Source organism: Ptychodera flava, chromosome 4 (assembly GCF_041260155.1).
Source record: "Ptychodera flava strain L36383 chromosome 4, AS_Pfla_20210202, whole genome shotgun sequence".
NCBI lineage: Eukaryota > Metazoa > Hemichordata > Enteropneusta > Ptychoderidae > Ptychodera > Ptychodera flava.
Genome location: NC_091931.1, coordinates 17,020,492 through 17,026,435, shown reverse-complemented (window position 1 = coordinate 17,026,435; position 5,944 = coordinate 17,020,492). Strand labels below are relative to the sequence as shown.

The 5,944-nt window shown below is 37.4% G+C and overlaps 1 pseudogene; it reads right to left on the bottom strand.

Moving 5' to 3' along the window:
* Positions 1-469: 469 nt before the first annotated feature.
* Positions 470-3,762, bottom strand: LOC139131034 (2-Hydroxyacid oxidase 1 pseudogene; annotated as a pseudogene).
* Between the last annotated feature and the right edge of the window lie 2,182 nt (positions 3,763-5,944).

Sequence of the window (5,944 nt, the reverse complement as noted above, 5' to 3'; positions counted from 1 at the left end):
TTTGATTACAAGTCCTCCGAGAGCGAGGATAGAGTACTATTCATTACTTGAGCTATGATTAAAAACATTGCGATACAGTTGGGGCTTTATAGCTGAAAATGAGTTCCATGATGATGAAAACGTAAAACCAATCTTGGCTCTACCCTATGTAGATGTAGATGTAGATATTGCCAAACATTTTTTCATCCTATTATTACACTGACAGATTGTCACTTGTACCACATTTCACAAAATTTGACGCAGTGTTTCATCCTAAAAACAAAAATTAAATATATATGCAAATTAGCAATCATTTAAACTATACCTCTAAGTGTCACTGAATTGTATTTCAGCTCTGTGAGATCAACATCTGTACCAAGTTTCATCAAATTTGATGCAGTATTTCTGGACATATCACGCTAATTACGAAAGTTCATTAAATATGCAAATTCCAATTTATTGACATGAAACTGATAAACGTCTTTATTCACTATTAAAGCAATGTATGCTCAATATTTGTACAAAGTTTCATGAAATTTGATGACCATTTTTTGACAGAGCCTAATTACGAAAATTCATTAAATATGCAACTCAGCAGTATATTGACATGATACTGCTACATATCGTCGCAGTCATTTAACACTACCGGAAGATCAATATATGAACCACCTTCTATACAATTTAATGCAGTATTTCAGGACATAGCCCACTAATAAGGAAAGTTCACTAAGTAGGCAAATTAGAAAGTAATTAATTAATCAAGTACATTAATATCAATAATTCAGCGTCTATAAATACACAGATTTAGCTAGTTTTGTATTGTAAAAAAATTATTCATAGTTTCCTCATAGACTACAATGTATAGTGAATCAACATTTTAGTGAAATTCAAAAATCAAATTTTTTTGCACACACATGCTCTTGTAACCACCCTAGTCTAATCAAGTACATTTATATCAATAATCATGAGTCTATAAATACACAGATTTAGCTAGTTTTGTATTGTAAAACATTTATTCATATTATCCTCATAGACAATGTATAGTAAATCAACATTTCGATGAAATTCTAAAAGCCGATTTTTTTGCACACACATGCACTTGTAGGCACCCTAGTCTCATCAACTACATTAATATCAATAATCAAGTGTCTATAATTACACAGAATTAGCTAGTTTTGTATCGTAAAAATTATTCATAATTTCCTCATAGACTACGTTACATAGTGAATCAACATATTCCGTTATATTCCAAAATCACCTTTCTTGCAAACACATGCATTTGTAACCAACCTAGTCAAATCAAGTGCATTAATAACAATTGTCAAGTGTCTATAAATACACAATTTAGCTAGTTTTACATTGGAAAAATATTGTTCATAGTTTCCTCATAGACTACATTATGTATAGTGAATCAACATATCAGTGAAATTCTAAAATTAAATTTCTTGTTTAATGTTCATAATTACAAAGTCTAAATATCTTTGCAAAACTTCATATAACACCATATAATCAAAAGTTTTAGCTATTTTTGCTGTATGCAGAGTGTTATAATAGTTATATCGTGAACATGGAATGACACTTGTTTCTCCTGGTCAACTTGAACATTTTATTTTTGTCAACAAAAGTGCGCTTTTCTGCTTGTTATCCCATGTTCAGGTATATTAAAGCCATGTTCATATTCTGTTTTGTATACTTTTTGGTCAATTCTGTTGGGTTTTTTAACCTAAATCTATACAAACCTTCGTAAAATCTGACCCCGCCCCTGAAAAATGGTTTTGCAAAAGTCAATCTCCTGATTTCCAACGGCATCCCCTCCCCGTAAAAAAACGAACTCTCCCTTAGAATCAACAGAAAAATAAGAGTGTTACAATTTTTTTGTTTTGTTTTGTTTTGTTTTTTGTCATTTTTCCTGATTTCTTTTTTGGGGGGATTAGGGGTTAGGGCTTTAACCGAACGTCTCTGCTATGTGAATAGCTACGGTCAGTAGTTCGTGAGTTCAAATCTGATAGGAAAATTACTAAAGTTGGTCACTCTCTGGTATCTGACAATAACAAACATACTATACTTTGACATATATCTTGTAAAATATACAACGCTTCAATATGATTTCTGGTTTTTCAAATACTAAAACTTTTCATGTTGACCTTTACCAAACATAAGTGTAATACAATCACAGGTCACTATACACATTTGCCTGCAATACCCAACATGAAAATGTCTATGACTTTATAACTTTGCATATCGGGATTCATGCACCACATATTCTTGCTTGATATCGCTGACATTAGAGCAACCGGACAGAGCCATTGCCAAGCTCAACTCATCCCTCAGAATCTGTAACACTTGTCTGGCTCCTTCTTCCCCGTCATATGCAAGCCCATAAATGATAGGGCTGGCAACAAATACAGCTTTTGCTCCCAAAGCCAATGCCTTGAAGACGTCTGTACCAGTACGTACACCGCTATCCATGTAGACTTCAACCTTGCCATTAACTGCTTCAACAATCTTTGGCAGAACTTCTATTGTCGGTTGCACGTAGTCTAACTGTCTCCCGCCATGGTTAGACACCACAATACCAGCAACTTCGTGCTGCACCGCTAGTAAAGCATCTTCCGGGGTCAAAATGCCCTTCAGGACAATTGGCAGTTTGGTGATGGACTTCAACCATCCAACACACTCCCAGGTTAGTGTGGCATCCACCAAATTTTTGTCTTCCTTAACTTCATCCTGAAGCTGCTTTGGGAAATGTGCAAAGTGTACGTGTGGCGGTATTTGCAATCCACCCGCATACAAATGACTGCGTCGTCTTCCGAAGAGTGGCATATCAACCGTCAAAACCAATGCTTTGTAACCAGCCGCCTCCGCCCTTCTCACCAGATTAACAGCTACTGAGCTTTGCCGCAAAATATACAACTGAAACCATCGAAGACCATTGGGAGCAGCCTGACTTACTTCCTCCAAGGATTTTGTTGAGTATGTACTCAACACCATACACGTCTTCATCACTTTTGCGGCTTTGGCAGCGGCCACTTCTCCTTCGTGATGGGCCAAACAATGAAACCCTGCCGGCCCGATTAAAACCGGGAAGTCAATTTTCTGACCAAGAATTGATGTTGATAAGTCTCGTTTTGAGACGTCTCGCAGAACTCTGGGCTTTATCCAAAACCGACGAAACGTCTGTCTATTTTCCTTCAAACTTACTTCCTCGTCCGCTCCACGAGTAAAATTCGTCACATCGTGCTGATTTAGGTGTTCTCTAGCATACTTTTCATAGTCATCCACACACACCAGCATTGGTTTGGACATGGTGAATCGGATTTTCCACGCCTGAAGTAGGTTTAGGAAAGTAACTGTAAGATATGTGACCAAAAGCGTTGCAACAATAGGTAGCAGTCAAGGAGTGACTTTCCTGTATGTAAACGACGATGAATATTAATCATGACAGGGTCGAATAAAACGTCCAGTTATCTTTAATGGACATGAATGCAGATAACAAATCCAAGCAGCCTCTGATTTTTCACAAAGCATATAGGGCGCGCTGACCGTAAACTCTGGGAAACTTGGTGTCTATGCTTTCCCATGTTATCGGTGTACTTACTTTGCTCCTGTGCAAAATATTTCAGTTAAAAAACAACTGAAAGCAGGTCAAACTCTTACCTTTTTGACGTATTAGGCTCGGAATTCTAAAGATGAAATGGAGGAGGTGGAGTATAATATTTGCATGTAGAGGTCAACCCAAAGGTGAAGCCCGGGGTAATCGCTCTCTGGCTGTTGAGGTCACACTAAGGATACAGTTTTGGTTCACAAAATGGGACTCACAGGCGCGGGGAGCGTAGCATCAGTAAATGTACGCTTTTTTGTCCATTATAAGGTCACAAATCTCTACGACATTCATTTCTTGCATGGTGCGGGGAAATTTACCTTGTCGCCAGGCATGTATGTACTGATACCCCCGATAACAATGGTGTCTAGGATGAGAATTATGAGTTACACGAGCCTTGTCCATCATCCCGAACCTCTTTCACATTCATATTGTGAACATCGACCAAGGCATATTTATTTATTTATCTATCTATCTATCTATCTATCTATCTATCTATCTATCTATCTATCTATCTATCTATATATATATATATATATATATATATATATATATATATATATATATATATATATATATATATATATATATATATACACTCGACGGTGAAATAATATTGCTTGGACGTAAAAGTTCTAAGCTCAAACCATGACACCTGATTTCGCCGTACCACCGATCCCATGGCCTATGTCTCACTAGTCATGTAGTTGAACTATAGTGATTGTGTGATGGTTACTGCTTGCATCTATTTAAAAGCTTATAAATTATGTGTTGGTATAAATGTCATCCCGGGAGCATCACACCCTTCTACTTACACACTTCCTCGCTTATATATCGAAAAGACCAGTATTCAGATATGCATTTCATCGGGGTTTTTTAGGATTCTCTGATCACCTAATTATTTCTGTACATAAGTGTGTGTTTCTTTTCTCATAAAAAACTAATTTTAATTGGTGGCACATTATAAGCTAATTCCATCGATTTTCACATTATTGTGGCTCTTCGATTCTCAGTCAGTGAACTACGCGTATCCGTTCACACACCTACTTGAAGTTATTTGTAGGGGGACGTTTTTAGAACTCTTGTCCGATAGGAAATGGGAAGTGTGTCTGAATCGATCCCCAAGGCTATTTCACAGAAGGCGGAAATGTGTTATTAAGTGATAATAGCTGCACCACATCAAAGGGTGAGTTGTATTTCAATACGATGTAACCTGGTGTATGTAAGAACTGTGGTACACTTGCCTTGGGGGAAAAACACCGATAGAGGCTGTTGATGCTCTAGGGGCTTTGTTGTTACGTCATGTTATATATGAATATTCTATATGAATATTCTAATATGTTATACTAATACTGTAGTGCGATTAGCTACACATAGTTCAAGTGTAATACTGAATAGACTCATAAAAATGCCATTTTTAAATGCTCCATCCACCTGATCATCCTACAAATGAATATAAGGTGACATATCACATAGCACTAAGATGATGCCGAAGTTATATTCGTATTCGTATTCGTATTGGAGTCACTGACAATTTTTTTTTTGTATTTTTAGTCCAAATTTCAAAACTTTATAAAAAAGTTCTGTCTTCATAGAACTTTGACTGCTTTTCTGATAATTATCATACTTGTTTATTACACCTCACTCATTCAGCGTGCACTGCCATTGGTTAAACACGACTCACGTGACATGTAAAAGAACGTGATGATGCCCTCTGCGAATGTGATGATGCCCTCTGCGAACTTGATGATGCCCTCTGCATTTGATATTACATGGATGACGTCATTTTACTTACTGCGCATCCTTTCTGCGCAAAACAAATTGTCGTTCGCTTGTTGTACTTTGCAGTTGGCAACTTTTGGCTGCGAAACGTCATGCAGAGCTGTCACCGGCACAGTTAGACGATATTTTGATGCAAGTAAACAGCAAACGAACGAAAATGGCAACAAGGAATGCAATTTCTGTGTTCAGCGACTACGCTAGCAACAGATTTGGATACCCCACCGAGGATATCGGCAAACTTTAGCAACCCTAGACTCGGCACTGACAACATTTTACGCTGAGGTCCGGACTCAGAAGGCGAAATGTACTCGAAGAAGTCTTTGTGTTTTTTTATCTTTGCATGTTTGCTTGTTCGGTGTAATAAAAATAATAACACATGAGAGCTAGGGCAATATCACGATTTTTTGCCTGCCCTCGGGCTGGTGGTCATGATCGAAATACTGATGATGCCCGAGCCGCAGGCGAGGGCATCATCAGTATTTCGATCATGACCACCATCCCTATGGCAGGCAATAAATCGTGATATTGCCCTCGCTCTCATGTGTTATTATCATACTTGTATATTCTGAGAATGTAAGTTGA